At 40.8% G+C, this 20,554-nt stretch overlaps 1 pseudogene; it reads left to right on the top strand.

Annotated features, from left to right (window-relative positions):
• The first annotated feature begins 231 nt into the window (after positions 1 to 231).
• On the top strand, positions 232 to 1,271 carry LOC107144695 (annotated as a pseudogene).
• Positions 1,272 to 20,554: the final 19,283 nt, after the last annotated feature.

Here is a 20,554-nt window from a genome sequence, read left to right as displayed (position 1 = left end):
ATTATCCTGCAGAAAATGATCCCAAAGATTAACAAATAAAAAGATAGGCCCAACGAGCATCTGGACCCTAGAGCTCTAGCTTCTTAGGTCCCAAATACCTAATTTATAACATCATTATTTCATTCACTATTCTCTAAGTTTCCATCTTGCTGGATCCCTCCCTGCAACTCTTCACCCAGATGATTCTTGTTCGGTCTTTATTTCTTCAGAGATTACTCGATCCACCACCCTTCTTCTCTGTTACATTAGATACCCCATCAGGCACTCTGTTTTACTTTCCTGATATTTATTTCTTCCTTCCACAAATATTTACTGAGCATCCACTAGTAATAGGCACAGAGCTAGGCAGTAAGAATTTAGTTATGATCAAGAAAGGAACAATTCACCCTTTTGTGGCTGTCAGCCAGCCGGGAGAGAAGCCATGAAGGCCTTAGTCACACTTAGAGAGTACAAGGTAGCAGGTGCTGCCTGCCCACTCCCAAATGTCACACCCCACCTCTCTACCAGATGCAAATCTTTACACCCAATCATGCTGTCATTAAGTCCCACTTCTGGTATTTTGTGTCTCAGCTAAAGAAGATGAAGAAGGTTTGGGGGAAATTGTTCACTGCGGGCAGGTGTGTGAGAAGTACTCCCTGTGGGCAAAGAACTCCAGCATCTGACAGCACTATGATTCCCACAGCAACACCCACAACATGGACCAGTAATACCGCAACCTGATCACTGTGCAAACTATCACCCAGTGTTACCAAGACATGGGTACGCAAACACCCACCTGGGCCAACTCCATCCAGATCATGAAGGTGGAGGAGATCACAGCCAGCAAGTGCCACCAGCCAGCAGTCAAGCAGTTCCATGACTCCAAAATCAAGTTCCCCCTGCCCCATCAGGTGCTGCACAAGCCACGCTTCACCACTAAGAGGCCCAACACCTTCATCTAGGTTCCAGGACCCAGAGATCTGTCCAAGTAAACTCCTTGGGAACACTTGTTGGAAAAAGGAAAAAAGAGAGGAGGGGAATAATGCATGCCTTCTTGGAACTTACCATCTAGAGGGGGTAATATCAAATGTTTATTACAACACAGATGGTTCCAACTTTTAATACTTCAACTTATAATGTTTCAACTTTACAACTGGTACAAAAGCAATATGCAGTCAGCAGAAACCATATCTCAAGTTTTTATTTTTTTTCTGGGGCTAGTGATATTCAGTATTCTCTTGAGATGTTGAGCAGTGGCAGCCACATGAGCTATTTAACACTTTATTATAAAATAAGGCACCTCCCAGGCACCCCTGTGATTCAGACCTGCTTTTCTCACTCAGCCAACATGAACACCAGATCTTCCATTGCTTCTCTCATTCCCTCTACCAATGGCACCATCATGCACAGCAGCATCTGTGAAACAATGGTTCCCCTGCCTGAAGTGGGGGTGTGGGAGGGGGCTTTCTGTGATTCTCTTTCCTTTCCAGTTCTTTCAGAAGTTTCAGTCTTGCCCGTGAGGACTGTCAGATGATTTTGTCCACCTGTGGGCTAACATAAGTGTTCCATGCATGTTTAAGGTAGGTGAGGCTAAGTTACAATGTTTGGTTAAATTAAATGTATTAAATGCATTTTTGACTTATGATGGCCATCATTAAAAAGGATGGAACTCCCATCCTAAGTCAAAGAGCATCTGTTTTTGATATTCAAATGCTACAAAGAAGAAATTCGTAGAGCTCTGAGGAAATAGCGTACATAAAGAATTTGAGGTGATATAATAGTTGCACTACCAAAAAATTACAAAAATACCTATACTTTCCTACCCTGTCTCCTCCTGACAATACACATTAGGAGTCAGGGACCCATATATGCAGCTCCCACCACAGGGCAGGACTATCAGGCTCCCCCTGGGGGGCACAGATAGGGAAGGGGCCTAAAGCCACATAGCCATCCTTAGCTCAGAAGGGGACCCTGAACCTTGGCTTACCCTACCATCCTCTCCACCCAGAAACAATTCGTTTCTCATAATTAATCCATTTGACAAGTGAGAAAACTATTTTCAAAGTAAACAAAATCAATCAAAATGGTGCTAACTTCTCTTACTAATGTCCTCCATCAATCATGGATGACTCAAGCTGCTTAAACAGAAAGACTGGAGGAGCAAACAGAATGAAACTTTAAACTGTTCTCCCAACTCTGTAATATTAAGGTGTTGGATTGATTTGTCATTAAAAAGAGATCTACAGATACTTTATATGCCTGGAAGGAAGGAAAAAATCAATGTTAAACCACGTAATTGGAGAGAGAAGAGGAAGTAGAAGGGGCTAAATTCCTTATTGATTCAGGGGGAAAAAATGCAATAAAAAAAGAGTCAAAAAACTTCATTTAATGCCTCACTTAATGCTGCATGGGATAGGGCAAAAAACACCAGAAAGATGTACATGGCAGAAGCTTTAACTCATCAGAGCCCACGTTAATGCAGGTGACCCTGCAAGGAACGCTTGATAGCCTCAAGGGCAGGATCTGAACTGTTTGCAGCAAGCTCAGAATTCACAAAGGTAGAATGGGAGATGGAATAAACAGGCAATAAGTGAAATACTCCAGGGAAACAAGATAAAACAGCTAGAACCTTCAGGTGCTTGCCTCCATATTATCCATGAATAAAATTTTGCCAAACTAAAAATAAAGGTAGATTCATTAGGATAGCTATAATTTAAAAGATGGTCAACAAAAGGTGTTGGCAGCGATGTGGAGAAATTCAAATCTTCATATGTTGTTGGTGGGGATGTAAAATGGTGCAACCACTTTGGAAAACAGTTTGGCAGTTCCTCAAAAGCTAAACAGAATTCCCCTATGATGCCAGAAGTTCCACTCCTAGATGTATATCCAGGAGAACTGCAAACATGTCCACACAAAACTTGTACATGACTGTTCATAGCAGCATTATGCACAACAGTCAAAAAATAGAAGCAATCCTAATGTCCACCAACAGATGGATAGATACACAATACATGGTACATGTGTATAATGTAACATTCAGCTATAGAAAGAAATGACACATGGACACATGCAACAACATGGATGAACTTTGAAAATATTATAACACAAAAGACCACATAATGAATGATTCCATTCACATGCAATTTCCATAACAGGCGAATCCATAGACACACACAGGAGGGATAGAGAGAGTGACCCCTCACGGGGTGATGAAAATGTTCTGGGATTAGACAGTGCTAGATTTTTAACAACTTTGTGAATGTACTAAAAATCACGGGGTCATATGCTCTAACAGAGTGAATTTTATGATATGAGTTATATCTCAATAAAAAGAAAATAAATACATAATACATATGGTAGGAGGTTGTTAATCTACTTGACAGATTCATTTGCTAATCATCTTAAATACAAACAATATAGTAATCATAAGGACTGGGGTTGTGGCTCAGCAGTAGGGCGCTCACCTAGCACATGCAAGGCCCTGGTTAGATCCTCAGCACCACATGAAAATAAATTTAAAAAATAAAGGTATTGTGTCCAAATACAACTAAAATATATAAAACCACAAGCTGTCTACTAAATAAAGCATGCCCAGTTTAGCAATACCTTCTTGGGAAGAATTGTGTCTTCCCACCCCCCAAATTCATATGTTGAAGTTCCCAAGTACCTCAGCATATGAATGTATTTGAAGGCAGGGCTTTTAATAAAGAGGTTATTAAGGTAGAATGAGGTCATACAAGAGGACCCTAATCCAATATGACTAGAGCCCTTCCTTATATGAATAGGAGATTTGGACACAGACAAGCACAGAGAAGTCTACAAGTTAATGAAAGAGGACTTAGAAGAAGCAACCCTGCCAACACCTTGATCTTGGACTTTCAACCTCTAGAATTATTAGAAAATAAATTTCTGTTGTTTAACCACCGGATCTGGGGCACTTTGTTATGGCAGCCCTAAAAAACTAATACAGGTGTTAATGTCTTAAACTTAGTATCTTATTCTCTCTCTAAGTATCTAGTATCTTATTCTCTCATCTGTCTGCTGAAGTATATGATCCTGAACTAGCAAAAACCTGAATGCAACATTTAACTCTAAGGCGCACCACCCCCACCCCCCACCTCACCCCCCTACCCCAGCGCCAAAAAAAAAAAAAGGGGAAAACTGAAATTCTTTTTTAAGAATTAAAATAAATCTGGCAAGGTATGGTGGCACTCACCTATAATCCCAGTGGCTCAGTAAAAGCAAGGCACTAAGCAATTCAGTGAGACCCTGTCTCTAAAATAGGGCTGGGGATGTGGCTCAGTGGTTTAGTGCCCTGAGTTCAATCCCTGGTACGCCCACCCACCCCACCCCCCAAAAAAACATTAAAATAAATCTTTAGGAAGCAGTTTATAAATTCCACTGAGGCATAGAAAGTGAACACTGGAAATAAGGCTGCCCAGAATTCTGCGAATGTAATAGCTTCAGGCTACTTTGCAGAACAACTTTGAGGAAAGGAATTTTGTGGAATTTCAACCACTGAGATAACTCAAGGGAGGATTGTTTGCCTCAGGAGAGAGGTTTAAAATCCAAAGATACATAAACAATAGCTTAATAAGAAATCAAACTTGGAATTCTTGTCCCCCAGGCACTTCTAGGGGAGAAATGCCTCCAAGGAAGGGGTAATGAGTAAGGTAAAGAAACAGCTCTATGCTTCTTTTGAAAATCCCACCATCCACCTCACTTATAGTGGACCAGACATAAAGTACCCAGCACATATTCCCAGATGCACTGGGTTTTTTTAAGTGTTTTTAAATATTTTTTTAGTTGTTGATGAACCTTTATTTTATTTATTTATATGCAGTGCTAAGAATCAAACCCAGCACATGCTAGGCAAGCGCTCTATCACTACAACTGAGCTACAACTCCAGCCCCACCAGATGCACTGTTTAATGACAAACACCAAAATGTTTTTGTCTGTATTAAGGAATATTACTATCCTCAAACATATTTATTGGTCTCAGTACAAATAATTAGTCTTAAAACAATCAAAGAGATTTAAAATATCTTGTTAAATCTTTGTTTATCTGAAAAAGTAGAAAACTTTAAAATTTTACTCTATTTAGCAGCATGATTCATAATAGCCAAGATGGAAATAACCCCAATGTCCATCAATGGATGAATAGATAAGTGGATTAATTGTAGTACATATATACACATGGAAAGAAATAAAAACCTGATACCTATACAACTTGGAAGAACCTCAGAAACATTGTGCTAAGTGAAAAAAAATCAGACACAGCAGGCATATATTATTTATAAGCAAATCCCTGGTGGAAGGAGAAACAAGAAGTGATTACTTAATGAGTATAGGTGTTTATCTGGCAGTAACAAAACTAGATAGAACTGGTAGTTGCACAACATTGTGAATTCACTAGATTCCTCTGAATTGTACAATTTCAAGTGGTGATGCTATGTGAACTTCCCCTTGATTTTATTTTAAAAATTATACTTCAACAAGTATAGATATCCACACCTTCATCAACACTAGAGATGTAATTTCCACAGCCTTTAATCTGGAACACATACGCAAAATCTTAAAGATATGCATCCCCTTGGATCCAGAAATTCTACTTATTTGAATTTTTTCTAAGGCAGTGGATCTCAACTGAAGGCAACGTTTGGCAATATCTGGAGATATTGTTGGTTGTCACATATATTCTACTTTTGGTTGCTATGTATTCTACCATGCACAGGGCAGTACTCTACAAGGAGGAATTACTCAGCCCGAAATGCCAATAGTGCCAAAGTTGAGAAACCCATTATAAGGGAATAATCAGACAAATACAGTGATGTACAGGCAAAGATATTTGTTTTACCCTCCTCACTGTTATACTTTTATATAATAATAAAAAAATTTTCCTAAATGCCCATTAAACACATTACATTCCTATGTGGTATTAATAAATATAATTGTTGACAAGTCAAAACAACACAACACACTGACCTCTTATATCATCTCTCAGTCATGGACAAAGTTGAACCATTCTGCCCCATCTTTATTTACATGGCTTTGTTGGGGCAACTTTGGCTCCCAAAACAGTGCCTAGCACATAACAGGTGTTCAACAGGTCCTGAATGAACAATTGTCCATTAAATTTCAAGGGTTTACTTTGTTTTTTGTTTTGTTTTGTTTTGTTTTTCTATACTGTAGGGCACTCTATCATTGAGCCACATCCTCAGCCCTTTTTTTCTTTTGTTTTGAGACAAAGTCTCAATGAGTTGCTAAGGACCTTGCTAAATTGCTAAGGCTGGCCTCAAACTTGCAATGCTCCTGTTTCAGCCTCCTGAGTCACTGGGATTACAGGCATGTGCCACTGTGCCCAGCAAATTCCAAGCTTTTAAGAGAAAGTTCTGAAAAAAAAAAAAAAAGTTCTGTACTTCATATATTTATACATTACACTTTGTCAATAAGTAGAAAAAAAGATTTTAAACAAAGGTATTTAGAATGCTACAATTTTTATTGAGAAATATACATACATATATAATATACGCAAAGATATAAGCCTGAGAAGAGGTACACCAAAAAGATAATAATTATTATCTTATTTTTATTTTTACTTTTTAGTTGTTGATGGAGCTTTATTTTATTCTTATGTGATGCTAAGAATCGAACCAGTGCCTCACACATGCCAGGCAAGCGCTCTACCATTGAGCTATGATCGAAGCCCAATAGTGATTATCTTTAGTTGGTGATGTTACCATGATTTTCTTATTTCCTCTTTTATGTTATCTATGGTTTTTTAACAATAGACAACACACATTGTGTGTGTGCAATGCGGTGGACAAAACCCAGGCAGGGTCTCTGACTTGCTAGGCAAGTCCTCTACCACTGAGCAATACCCCTAATCCTTACTCTTCTACTTGGGAAAAAAATGTTAAACAATGAAGTTATTTCAATTCAGAGGAAGAATTTCATTATTGTTGTTTATAATTCAATTCTGAAATCTGCTAATTGGACATGCTAGATGTTTTTATTAAAATGCCTTAGCTGTTCTGAGGGTCTAAATCCATTTAGCTACCTGACTTAACCAAAGAAATACAAATCTACCTAGGAAATTAAAAAATCAGTAACACTCAACTACAAAAGTTGCTGGGCCACTGCTGGCCCAGTTATCAAGGATCTGCCTGCCCTTGGGAACAATGGACAATAAGCTCATTCAGTTATCTATCCAGTAAATCACTTGCTGTTGACATTAACTGGCTAACAATTATTGACATTAACTGAGTGTGCATCATCAGGAGGAAGAAACAAGCCAGTCAATAATCAAATGGGAAATGGAAGAACAATCCACTAGCTTGCTATTCCCAAACCACTAGAAAGCTGCTATTCCCTTAATAACAACAGAAAAAAAAAAAAAAATCATTCTCTTTGACTATCTTCTGGGAAAAAAGAGAAAACTCAGGTACAGTTTTTCATTTGACAACGTATAGTTCCCCATATATTTTTTAATTTCTCTTTTTGGTTGTCACAGCCATCTTCTCCATGATCCCTACATTAGGAGTAAACAACAAAATTTTCCCAGAGTTGAGTCTTGAACTGGCCATGAGAAACTGATGTGACTCCATTTTTGAGAAATCAGCCTCTACCTCAGAGCAGGGCCTGTCCAAAGGGGGATGGGAGGGGAAGACCCTTGTTCTTGGAAAACCGGGTCCTAGGCACATAGCTACCCTGCTGAGTAATTTGTCCTACCAGATGTCCTTGACTCAGCAAATGCAAGTTCCTGAAAAGACCAAAAGAATTACTGAGGCCTAATTTGGACCATAGCAACAACCAAATCAGAGTGAGATAGGGTGAGATAGGGAAAATATCTGAACCGCCAGGTGACCCTCCCATAGTTTTGATGATTGATAACATGATTAGGCAACCCTGCAAGTTTAGCGTATACACTCTTGCAACCCCTTGCAGCCTAAACCAATCAGTTCAAACATATCCACCACTTGAACTAACCAATCACCCTTACTCAACTTGTTCCCGCCAATGAATGTGCTAATCAATGTTGAGAGAGTTGTTGTTTGACTTTCCCATGGTATGAAATGATTTGCTGTGTGATGTTGTGGCCCATAGAGTATCCCCAAAAAACCTATAAATCCTCACTGAACTAAGGGCCAGGACTCACTCCTCAGGACGCTGCATCAGAAAGGGTTGTGAGTCCAGGCTTAAACTTGCAATAAAGACTCTTGTGCAATTGCATCAGATTCAGCTCCTGAAGGTCTACTGGGGTCCCACAAATCTGGCATTACAGCCACACCTCAAATATACTTGGGAGACCCTAAAGTGGGGAGTCTCGATTTCAGTTTCTACAGGGCTAGTATGTCTCACACCTGGCTATCTCACAAAGCAGAGAGAACAGGGACTGAAAGGCATAGTGTCTTTCAGTTCCCAATTTGGTGGACTGGGGCCCCAGGTGTCATGTTTTGCAGATTTTAAGAAGACAGTAGAAATCCTTGTTTTTACATAAATGCCTATGTTTTTCCCCCTTTCTGGGTCACTATTCAGGTTTTTAAGAAAAAAAAAAAAAAACTGCGTGGGCCAAACAAAACAAATCTGTGGGTCCCCAGTTAGCAACATCTGAACACCTTACCTCAAGTTTAATATTGACTCCAAATCTTTCTAATCCTGGAATGTCACCTAAACAAATGGACAAAGCATCATCCTAGGACCCACTGGGCTTCCATTTGTCTTTTGTCCTTAGATCATGACTTTCTTAACACAACTCCAGAGGACAGGCCCATATTAAGACTAAGTTGTTTTCTTCTAATCACTTCTGTTTGGAAATCACATTAATTACACCCCCAAAATTAATTTTCCCCTCTAGTCAACTGGATAATAGAATTATGGCCCCTATTCCTAGAAAGGATGCTTAGAGAAACATTAGAAGATTACGAAGATCTGGATTCCCTTACCCTACATTACTCTGGATTCCAACAAAGATGGGGGAGTTAGCACTACTCTGAAACTAGGCTGGCTGAGCAGGCAATTAATGGTTTCCCCTTGGCAGCCCAAGGGCCTGGCACAGAAGAATGGTGTACTGGCAGGCAGCCATCATAGACACTGGCTGTCACCCACCAGGTACCCTAGTGTCCCAATCCTCAATTCCTCCACATCAGCCATCTGCCCTCACTATCCCCTGTACTCTTCTCTACCCCAAAACTTCCCATATCAAATGCCTAAGAACCTCTCCTGACTCCCTCTCCATCCAGCCCCTCTGGCTTCCAGAGCACTAAGGAACAAAGACGAATCCCTCTTTAAGCTGGAATGATTTGACATGATGGTGACATACAGCACACTGTTTGAGAGAAATAAAGTCCTTGAACACATGCCATCTTTCTTTTAATCCTGACAAAAACCCTCTGAGTTTTATGTCCTTTTATTGAGAGGGAAGTAGAGGCTTAGAGAGATCAATTTAATAGAAAAGAGAGAGAGAAGCTTCTCCCAGCTGGGACCAGAAGTCTGGGCATTGGGGCAAGAACATGAGGCCACATTGGGAGAATAGTCACTTGACCCAAACCTACCTTTCCCAAAGCACCCCAGTTAGATCCCATAAGTCCCCCAACTCTCCAGCTGCACAGTTCTACCACAGGAGGCTTTGGAAAGCTTCATGCAAAAGAATAACCATCTCAAACAGCATCCAAAGAGTTTAAAGTAGGATATAAGGTCTGAGAAAACCTGAACATTCCTAGGGCAGAGGATTGGAGATGGCAGCCCCAAAACAGCAAGCCCTACCTAGGCTGTCAGTCACCAGGGCTTCCACCAGGCCCTCGTCCTACTTCTTCCAGGTTACTTCTCACACATGCCTGGTCTGTGTGGCCCCTGAGCTTTCTCAGTTTACATTACTTTACCTGCAGTACAGGGACCAGTTAGGGAAGGGATGCAACAGGCCAGAGATAAGGGAAGCCTGAACTAAGGTAACAGCAGTGTGTCAGGAAGGGAGCCCATGGGGAACAGTTTGGGACAGAATGAATGGGATTTAGAAACCCAGGGAGCCAGAGGTAGGGACTGAAGGTAGACAGGCCAAGACTGGGAGGGCAGGCTATCAGGGGAGGGTGGACTTTATTATCTCTTGCAAAGTAAAGACACACCCTGCAGGGCTGTGCTTCCTGTGATGTGTTTAGATATCTAGTTTGCCCTCTGTGCTGCTGTCTGACCCACAGGCATCGCCATCAAAAGTAGAAGCTTGGAACTAGAAGAAAGTTCAGAGCCTGAGATGTAGCTCTGTGGAAGAAGAAATATAGAGTCACTCTTGTCAACCAGATAGGAAATAAACCAAGACGGGCGGGGGGCGGGGGGGAGAAGAGAATCTCATGCTTCTGCCTAATAACAAGAGCTATTCATGAAAGACTCTTCCAGAACCACAACCACAGCCTTACAAAATAAATATTTCTTCAAGGAGCCTCTGTCCAACACCTGCCTGTCCAACCTTGAACTGAAGCCACCTGTGTAATTGATCCTTCTAGCCAACAACTATTGTTTCAAAATAACAATGCTTCTCATTGCCTTTAAGGAAAAAAATTCCACCTCCTCAACCTTCTAGAATATACACAGGGTTTACTATGACACATGTACTCCCATTGAAATACTACAAATATGCCCACCACCCAGAATTTCATCCACACTAACAAATGAACAAACTTAAAAATAATAAATATAAGAGCTTGAAAGACTGCAAGAAAAAATTTCAGGATATATTTGATAGCCTGAGCTTGCATTTCCTGTCTACTACAGGAGAATGATGTAGTGATGTCCTCCCAAGACCATACCCAGTAAGAGAGGAAGGGACAGTTCCTCTTAGCAAAATCAGACATCCACTGACAACTATACTGATTCTGGGAAGAGGGAATTATGTATGAGCTCACATATGAATACTCATTGAAAATTTTTTTTTGCATAGGGGGCGGGCACAGCCTAGAGATTTAATCCAGGGCGCTTTACCACTGAGCCACATTCCAGTCCTTTTTATTTTTTATTTTGAGACAGGGTCTCACTGAGTTGCTTAGGGCCTTGATAAGTTGCTGAGGCTGGCCTTGAACTTGCAATCCTCCTGTGTCAGCCAAGTTGCTGGTATTACAGCTGTGCACCACCATGCCCAGCTCAGAAAAGTATTCTTAGTAGATGATGACAAGGAGTCCAGGCTGTCTTCTATTTCCCATCCATGCTGACAGTTCAAATGTAGAAGGAGCACACAGGGAATGAGTTTGAGGCTACGCTCAAAGTTTGGTGCAATGCTAAAACAACTCCTTAGTGATTACCAAGTGAAGGAGCAACCAGCCTTGAACTCAGAAACCCTCTTGAACTTAGAATAACACACCCTGGGACTGAGGAATTTGAAAAACTCTTAGGATTCAGGAATCTTTTTCCTCCTCCCACCCACCTTACCCAACACACACACCTGCCTGGCCCACCTTGCCTTGCATCTGTATTGCCTAACAAGGCCTGGAAGAGGAACATCCCACCATTGACGAGAGAAGGGAGGCTTAATGAGTTAACATTTTCAAAAGCTTTCTCAGGGCTTTGATGGGAGCAGCTGCTTGGCTACAAAGCAGCCTTTCATCTCTGATGTGCAAATACTCTTTCATACCCGCTCCATCCAGTTAGTACTAAGCAACCCCACCAAGAAAGCCCCTCCAAGAAGACAGGAAAGAAGGCAGCTCACACAGACGGTGACCCGTGAGCCCTTGATCCTTCTTCCTTCGCCTAATGCATCTTGGCTAATTTTGCCCAAACAGCATCATCAGCGGCACATGCGGCTCTGCGCCAATGCTCTGTGCCATCTGAGGAAGCAGAAAAACCCTTCTGCTGGAAAATGAATGCAAATAGATTCTAATCAACAGGAAGAGCTCAATTAGAGCCAAGTTCAGCACGCTTCAAAGGTGTTGCTATTTTCTCCCTGGCCTACCCCACTCGGCCATTTTGAAAGGGTCTCTGACCTTGGGAGGACTTTGGCAAAGAGAGCTGCTCCAGGCAACCTTGTAACTGGACCAGCAAGCTTCCCACCCCCTCTTGGATGTCTGTTACTAAAGATGTTTGAGTGGCTTTAAAGCCACAATCCTCCTGCATATCCACAGCAACTCGGGCAGGACACCGAGGGCAGGACACTGAAGTCCTGCATCCTGGTTATGGGCCTGAAGTCCCCTGAGCAGTAACAGCCCGCAGGTCATTCTGACCACCTGCAGGAAGGAGGCTGCTCTTTCAAGCTGTAATAAATAGACTCCTGCCTAAGTGACCTTAGGTAATGAGAGGTTAAGAATATGAAAGCTGAGGAAGGGGACAGGACAGGAAACATAGCCCAAAAGCCAGGAACTGTTTTCTGCACTGAGATCTTGGCAGGAGCTAGTCATCAGCTGTGCTTCTTGGGAAGATTACTTAATACTGCAGATAGATATTATTGTTTTCTCTAGTTTGTAAAAGAAACCTCACAATATCTCAAAGCCTTAACAAGAAAATGGAGGAAAATTCTTAGCACAGGGCCGGTACATAGTAAGTGTTCAATAAATGATGGCCAGTGATATGGTGCATTCTGGTGCGGTTGGTAAAACTGATGGGTTGAAAAATGTTGATCAAAAACTCTGTGAAAAAGAGCTAGGGGCCCAAAACTCCAGGAATAGCTGCCTTCATCCTCTTCTGGGAGTTTGACAAGGTACATTTCTCAGAGCCTTTAATGTGTTGAAGTTAAGTTTAACTTGGAGAGACATTTGAATTAAATAGATTAGATAAAGAATACCTATAAACAGGGAGATACATGAAGGCTATGAAGACCAAATTGAGAAATACCAACTGTTACATTCTCAGCTCTTTCTCCAGCCCTCCAAATAGAATACCACACATTCAGCCACAGGCACAGAGACCACAAGCAGAAGGTGAACAGGAAACAGGCAGACAATGGGGCAAGGTGTCTACACAGCTCACTATTTCTTTTAATATTTTTTTAGTCATCAGTGGACCTTTATTTTATTTATATGTGGTGCTGAGAATCAAACCCAGTGCCTCACTCATGCTAGGCAAGTGCTGTACAGCTGCATTCCAACCCCAGCCCACAGCTCACTATTTCTGATATTAATCTCCATTGCATTTCACTCCTCCCTCCTTCCAAACTGGATCTTCCCAGGCTGGAGGTCATTATTAATTTATCTTCTACTTTGCTGTTGAACTTAGTAAATTTCAGGTTTTAGTTCTGGCTTTGTTTTTATTTTTTTAATATCTAGCTATACTATCCTCTCTTTATTTTAGTTTAAAAAAAATGGAAATTAAGCTGAAACAATTGGGTTGTTCATTCTATCAATTTCACCTTTGCAACCTTTTTAAAATTGGGTCAGTCCATTCACTCCTCACATCTGCAGCCCCAACTGAGAACCTTCCATTTTATTATAAAATCTAAATTGGGAAAGTGCTTCTCCCCAGGAAAGAGGGTTTTTTGTTTTTTGTTTTTTAATATATGGACAGCATGGCAGTCACACCAACACAAGGCCCTAATCAGCGGACATGAGCTCCAGGATCTCTCGGAACTATTTCTTGACTGTTTCTTGTGCAAAAACAGGCCTTAGAGCCCCCAGCCAGGCTCTGCAACTTCCAATTCATCATTCCACTCCGGTCCTTCTAAACCGCTCTGCAGGGCTCTGAGCCCTATTTCACCTTACCAGGGATTACAGGGTTTTCTTCTGATCTCAAAATGACCCTTAGAAACCTAGATCTATATCCTAAAGATGAAAAGTTGCAAAGCAACATTTTCAATCCCCAAAGTCTTGACTTTCTGAGCTTCACCCACAGCAGAAAACTCAGACTCATGCCCACATGTGACCTCCCTGAGGATAAACTGGGCTTGGAACAGAGAGTGGTATGGTGAGGAGGGACTCCCAAATTAGCTTGTCCTTTTGTTCCCAGGTGGAGGCACAGGGTCATTGTTTCAGTTCCTTCCCAGACTCCAAGTGCCTTCTTACAGTCGGATCTGACCCAAGTGCAAGGCAGTGAAGAGTTCAGGCTCTAATGTCAGCCTGCTCTTGGTTTCATGCCCAGTAGCGTGACCCAAGGCAGGTGACCTAACATCTCTGAGACTCGTTGTCCGAGTTTCACAGAAGGAAGCCAGCAATTTTTCCACATAGTTCCAAGTGAGAAAGACAGCAAAAATGAAGCTTTCAGCACAGCTCCTGGAATATAATTAGTGCTAGCCAACATTTATTGAGGACTTAATATCATCATCATTAGTAACCAACTCATGGACACTAATGGGCAGCTAATGTCCAAAAAAAAAAAAGAGGGGGAGAAAGGAAAGGCATAGAATCAATCAAGAGAAAAACAATAATGTAAAATTGCCTGTTACTTTCTGACTTAGAGAACACTGGCACAGACATCGCCTCATTTTATTCTGGTGAATATATGAAAGGGCAGACACCATTATTCCTATTTCACAGGCATGAGACTGTCCTGAAAATGTGAAGGGATTTGCCCAAGACCATATAGCCTGGGAGCAGGGAATCCAGGACTGGGATTCAGGTTTTCTGCCCCCAAAATCTGCTAGATTGTTTCCCATGAAAATTATAAGCTCCCTGTTATGGTTTAGATATTAGGTGTCCCCCAAATCGCCAGAAAGTTCAGAGGGGGAAATGATTAGGTTATGTGAATCTGAACTTAATCAGTATATTAATTAAATGGATTGTAACTGTAGGCAGGTGGGGTGTGGCTGGAGGAGGTGGGTCCCTGGGACATGCTTTTTGGGTATATATTTGTCCTTGGTGAGAGAACTCTTTCTCCCTGATTCCTGGTGCCATGTTCCCAGCTGCTTTGCTCAGCCACACACTATTGTGTTTGGCCGCCATGATGTTCTACCTCATCTCAGGCCCTGAGGAATGGGGTTTGCTATCTATGGACTGAAATCTCCAAAACTGTGAGCCCCAAATAAACTTTTCCTCCTTAAAATTGTTCTTGTCAGGTCTTTTGGTCACAGCAGAATGACTAAATGTTTTAGTGACAGAATGTTTTAGTCATTCTGCTTGCTAACTTTCCAGAGAGCCGGTTTTGTAACCAACAAGTATTGGAAGCCTGTTCACTAATGAAGAGCCACCTTGGGGAAGGCCAAAGAAAACTTGAACACAGATGACTCCATATCCTGGACACCCACACTCTAAACTCTTCAGTGCTCTGTCAGTGAGAAAGGATTTGCCCCAAATTTTCCTGACCCAGTTTCCATCCACCCTACTACATTTAAAACCTACAGCCCTGTCCAAGAAATAGGAGCTTCGGCACAAATTGATCAAACAATTTCTTAAGAAAAAGTGATTTTCAAAAAAAGAGCTAAATGTAATGAAAGAAATCAAACACACACACACACACACACACACACGGAGTAACTTAAAATACAACAGGGCTCGAGGGACTTGAGATTAAAAGTTAAAACATTTCTTTAGAAAGACTTGGATTGTGCCCTCATTACTGCTATGTTCTCCAGCTTGGGTTCTTTGTGACTCACCCCTAGACCACAGTGAAGCCTCCTAATTAAAATCTTACCTCTTTTTCTCTCCCCTTCAAGACACTGTGCTCATGACTCTTTAGAATCCTTGCAACGCACTGCCTAGTGTTCAATGTCTTAGCCTGGCATTCAACTCTATATGCCAATGCAAATTAACTCCCAGCTTTCTCTCTTACTGCTTCACTACACAAGCTGCAGTGCAGCCTGACAGCTCTCCCATTGAGGGCCTCTGTTAAAAATGGCAGAGTGAAATGTTTCCAAAAGTCCTCTAACATTTTGCCTGTCCCACCACTCTCCAAAAAAATCGTGGTCAAATAAATTTGAGAAATGTTGCTTACTTTGGGAATTCATCATGCACATTGACATGCGAATCCTGTAGTAAAGAAGTACAGTAGTCCCTCTTATCTGCAGAGGATACGTTCCAAGACCCCCAGTGAATACTTGAAACTAAGAATAACACCAAACGTTAAGTATACTATGCTTTTTCCCTAAACATATATACCTATGATAAAGTAATTTACAGATTAGACAAAGAATCAGATTAATGTAATATCTAATAATAATAGAACAATTACAAGAGAAATGTTGTAAATAGAAGATAAGTTATTTAAAACGTGAATTGTTTATTTCTGGAATTTTCCATTTTATATTTTTGGACCAAGATTGACTAACTGAAACAACAGCAAACAAAACCAACAAGGACTACTGTATGTTTAACACTTTTAACTCCAGTGCCCCCAAACATATTTAACCAAGAGTCCCTTTTTGCAGATAATACCTGCAGAACTATTCTTTGAACTATTCTTTGAGAAACATTTGCATAGTAGTCAAGGCATTCTCTTACCCTTTCAGGGCCTAATCTACCTATAAAGTGCCTAATACCGGGGCTGGGGATATGGCTCAAGCAGTAACACGCTTGCCTGGCATGTGCGGGGCGCTGGGTTCGATCCTCAGCACCACATACAAACAAAGATGTTGTGTCCACCAAAAACTAAAAAATAAATATTAAAAAAAATTCTCTCACTCTCTCCCTCTCTCTTTAAAAAAAAAAAAAAAGTGCCCAATACCTGTACCTAATAAGATTATCACAAGGATTAAAATACTTAACATAGTACAGAATGCATGGGCTTAATAGATGTCAGCTTTTAAAAACTTTAAAAATAATACATGCAATAAAGGGAAGGAATCTAACGTGAATTTATATACATGTACACCATCACTCAGATCAAGGTCAAGAATATCTCTAGCACAACCAGAGGTCTCCCTCCAGTCCTTCCACATCAGTAGCCCTTAATTATTCTTTCTCCTACCATATAGACTAGGTTTGCCGATTTTATTTGCTTTAAGTGAAACCATATAAATTCTGACCTTTTGAATGTCTGCCTTCTTTCACTCACCATTAAATCCAAGAAACTCACCCATGTTGTATGTAACAGTTCAATTTATGAATACACCACAGTTATGTACCCATTCTTCTATTGGTGGACATTGTAGTTGTAGGTAGGATTGCTGGGTCACAGAATGTTGGAGAAGATAATGTTCATGTTTAATAGTGAAACAATTATTATTTTTACCACCACATAAAATGCCCCTCTAAGGAATCCTCCAGTCACTGCCAAGCCTCGCTTAACCACTGTAGGGTTTCCTGAGACATGGAACTCTTAGAACTAACACCAGGAAAGTTCCAGGCAAACTAAGGTAGGTATTCACCTTCCCAGTCTACAACATTCTCTCTTCCTCTGTATACTTTGATTAATCATTTGACACTTAGTGTGCAATAGTTTGGATTTTTATTGTAGGGTTCTGTCTACTTACAAAGGTTCCTTGAAACAGAAGCTGACTCTTACACATCTTCTGCTCACCCTCGACACCCAGCAGAATGCCATTTAAAGAACTCTCCAGATATGTGATGGGGAAATAGTTATTATCACAGGAATATTTAATTAAGAGACTTGGACATTAAGACTCTTCTGAAGTTAATTCTAAGCATGTGAGCAAAGCTTACATTATTCCCATTTTTCAAAACATTCACAGATGGCTTATTCAGGTTTTCAAGATCATATATGGCTAATAGGTAGTAGAGATCAAGAAAAAAGAATTTGCATGAAACTCCAGACAGAGTTCCTGGCTTTCTGCAAACCTGGACACCAGACAATAAATGTGACAACTGTGAAAAAGTTACAAAAAGGCTTAGCAACTATTTCTAGGCTTGACTATTATTAATCAGATACCATCATTTCTGGAGAACACAAAAAGCAGGATTAAGAAATAATGAAGGAGCTGAGTGCAGTGCCACACACCTGTAATCCCAGCAGCTCAGGAGGCTGAGGCAGAAGGATCACGAGTTCAAAGACAGCCTCACCAAAAGCAAGACACTAAGCAACTCAGTGAGATCCTGTCTCTAAATAAAATACAAAATAGGGCTGGGGATGGGGCTCAGTGGTTAAGTGCCCAGAGTTCAATCCCTGGTACCCTGCATCCCCCCAAAAAAGACTAAAAAGTAAATGAGTGAAGCTACACTGCCCATGGCATCTGGAGAAGTCCCCCACTGCCAGGTTAGCTAGAACACCTGGGCTGGAGGCTGATGGGATGGAGTCGAGAGCCAGGAAGCTCTGCTCCTTACTCCCCAGGTGGGCTGGGGCAATATGGAAAGCAGTATGGAGATTGCTTGGAAAACTGGGAATGGAACCACCATTTGACCTAGCTATCCCTCTCCTCGGGCTATACCCAAAGGACTGAAAAACAGCATACTACAGGGACACAGCCACATCAATGTTTTAGCAGCATAATTCACAATAGCTAAACTGTGGAACTAATCTAGATGCCCTTCAGTAGAGGAATGGATTTAAAAAATGTGGCATATATACACAATGGAATATTACTCAGCAATAAAGAGAATAAAATCATGGCATTTGCAGGCAAATAGATGGTGTTGGAGAAGATAATGCTAAGTTAGCCAATCCTAAAAAAACAAATGGCGAATGTTTTCTCTGATATAAGGTGACTGACTCATAGTGAGGTAGGGAAAGGGAGCGTGGGAGGAATAGATGAACTCTACATAGGGCAGAGGGGTGGGAGAGGAAGGAAGCGTGCAGGGGGTTAGCAATGATGGTGGAATGCGATGGACGTCATTATCCAAAGTACATGTATGAAGACATGAATTGTTATGAACCTACTTTATATACAGAGATATGATAAATTGTGTTCTATATGTGTAATAAGAATTATGATGCATTCCATTGTCATATATTTTTAAAAAATTAAAGCAATTTAAAAAAAATAGGGCTCGGGATGTGGCTCAGTGTTCAAGTGCCCCTGAATTCAATCCCCAGCACCGCCCCCCCACCAAAAAAAAATAAATAATGAAAAGCACAGCCTACAACCTTTATTCTCTGAACAATCTGTGGGTTTCTTTGTTTTTTTGTGGTGCTGGGGATGGAACCCAGGGCCTCATGAATGCTAGGCAAGTGCTCTACCACTGAGTTACATCCCCATTCCCTTTTGTTTTCTATTTGGAGCCAGGGTCTAAATTGCCCAGGTGAGACTAGAACTTTCAATCCTCCTCCCTCAACCTCCCAAGTTGCTAGGAATACAGGCATACACGATAGTGCCTAGCTCAGTCCCGTTGCACACCTTCCCTTACAGCAATGGTTAAGCTTAGCAGCACATTAGGGTATTTTTAAAAATTGCCTGTCCCTAGACTGATTCCAGATCAGTCGATTCAGAACCCTGGGAAAAGGGAAGAGGAAGATAAGCATACATATTTTTTTTTAATTCACCAGGTAATTCTAATATGCAGACAACTGCTGAAAAACATTGTCTAATACTCCATCCCCATGTTTTTTATAAAGCTGCACAGAAAGGGGTCATAAAGCAACTAAAATAATGTCCCACAAGTCTGTTTGGTCTTTGGACCAAACAGTAAGAGACTCCTACTCACATATATCCACAGCCAACCACTATTTAAGTTAATGACCTTACATAATTCTACATTTACGTTATTTGGAAATCATCCTTAGAGTATCTAGAAACAAAACTGTGGGATAAACAAGATATTCACACATTTCCATGACATCTAAAATAGTGTCTTTTTATAGCCTCCAATATTTCTGCCATTTTCCACATTCTCTACATCTTCAAATATTGCATGTGGAAAAAGACCTGAGCTCTTTTTTTCAAGACATGTAACAAATGCTCCAGAAAGTACCTGTAGACATACATTTATATTTTGGGGAGAAATTATTTAGCATTCCCATTGCTAATATTTGCTTTAATGCCCTTGGATCTTTCCAATGATGTTATGTGGTGACTTTCACAGTATAAGCACTTGCCTAACATCACCAGCCCACATCAGCCTCCTCTCCAGAAAGGCTTTCAGGTAATAGTTGTTCTTCCCCCTTCGAAGCATAATGCCATCAACAAATTAGTCATTACGTTCCACTGAGCCTAGTGTCCCACCCTCCCCTGTCAACTGCTGAATAGTCAATTACATTCTGGACATACAAATTTTACACTGATTAAAAAAAAAATTACAGCCATTGATTCTGTTTTTCAAATTAAGGGACAACATCTACGTAATACAGAACTACAGTGACTTGGTTTAACAAAACAATTATTTAAAAGAATAGAAAATTGGATTTAGAGGAAAACTCTGTGACCAATGTGACTTTCCCAAAACAAGAAGTAAGAAATCTTGTTAGCCTTTCTAAACCCTTAAGATGGAAAGACCTCAGGGAACTGTAAGCTCTAACCTAATATGTATACTATGTTGAAAAACCGAAATGTTAATTTCCTCCAGCACTGGAGAAGATTTGTCTCACTAGCAAATTTTAGACATAAACACCAAATCAAAAATAATTCTCCAATGACTCTGAGCATTTTACCAATGACAACAGATTTGAAATGCATGTTAGAAGCAATGACAGGGAATTAAGTAGATTTCTAGAGCTGTAAAGCTTAATATTACTTCAGAAAGTGTTCAACTGTCTGCTCATCTTCCCTGCAGCTCATTTGGTATCTTGTAAGCACTGAAGAAAAACTAAGTGCAGGAGCCCTTATTAACATACTGGAACCAC

This window comes from Marmota marmota, unplaced genomic scaffold, assembly GCF_001458135.2.
Source record: "Marmota marmota marmota unplaced genomic scaffold, marMar, whole genome shotgun sequence".
NCBI classification, from domain to species: domain Eukaryota; kingdom Metazoa; phylum Chordata; class Mammalia; order Rodentia; family Sciuridae; genus Marmota; species Marmota marmota.
Note: the sequence above shows the minus strand (reverse complement) of the source record. Positions and strands in the feature narration are given on the sequence as shown.